This window comes from Bos indicus, chromosome 26 (genome assembly GCF_029378745.1).
Source record: "Bos indicus isolate NIAB-ARS_2022 breed Sahiwal x Tharparkar chromosome 26, NIAB-ARS_B.indTharparkar_mat_pri_1.0, whole genome shotgun sequence".
Lineage (NCBI taxonomy): Eukaryota > Metazoa > Chordata > Mammalia > Artiodactyla > Bovidae > Bos > Bos indicus.
In genome coordinates this window covers 17,419,642-17,420,305 of record NC_091785.1, presented here as the reverse complement: position 1 = coordinate 17,420,305, position 664 = coordinate 17,419,642, and positions in this window count along the sequence as shown.

Below are 664 nucleotides of genomic sequence, written 5' to 3'. Positions count from 1 at the left end.
TGAGAATCCCAGGGACGGGGGAGCCTGGTGGGCTGCGCAGCAGCAGCAGAACTGGTGCATGAAGTTTATTAAAATAGCTTTTAAAACCTTAAGGCAAAAAATATGTATTTCAACATTAGCATTAATCTTTTAAAGTATATTTTTATAGTGCTGCAAACAGTGGCAAGATAGTTCCTCCTCTCCCTTCTGTATTCACAGGTGAATCTAACCGTAACACAGCCACATTTCAGTTTTATTGTCATTAGGGTACTGAACAACATAACCCTCTCTGTGTCTTTTCAAGATTTTTTGATGTGGACCATTTTTAAAGTCTTTATTAAATTTGTTACAATATTGCTTCTGTTTTGGTCTTTTGGCCCTGAGGCATGTAGGATTTTAGCTTCTCTACCAGGGATCAAGCCCATCCCCCCTGCATTGGAAGGTGAAGTCTTAATCACTGGACAGCCAGGGACGTCTCTCTGTGGCTCTTTTTTTTACCAGCATAGTTAAATTGTAATACGTACTACCCTTCTCAAACAAAATTTCACCTATAATTTTGGAGGCGGGGGAAGCCCACATTTTATTTTGCATTCACTAGCACTGAAAAAAAAAAGTTTTGAAAACTAAATATTTCCCACTAGAATAAAATTCCTATCTGAATTCAGCACAGTAAAAGAAAAATATG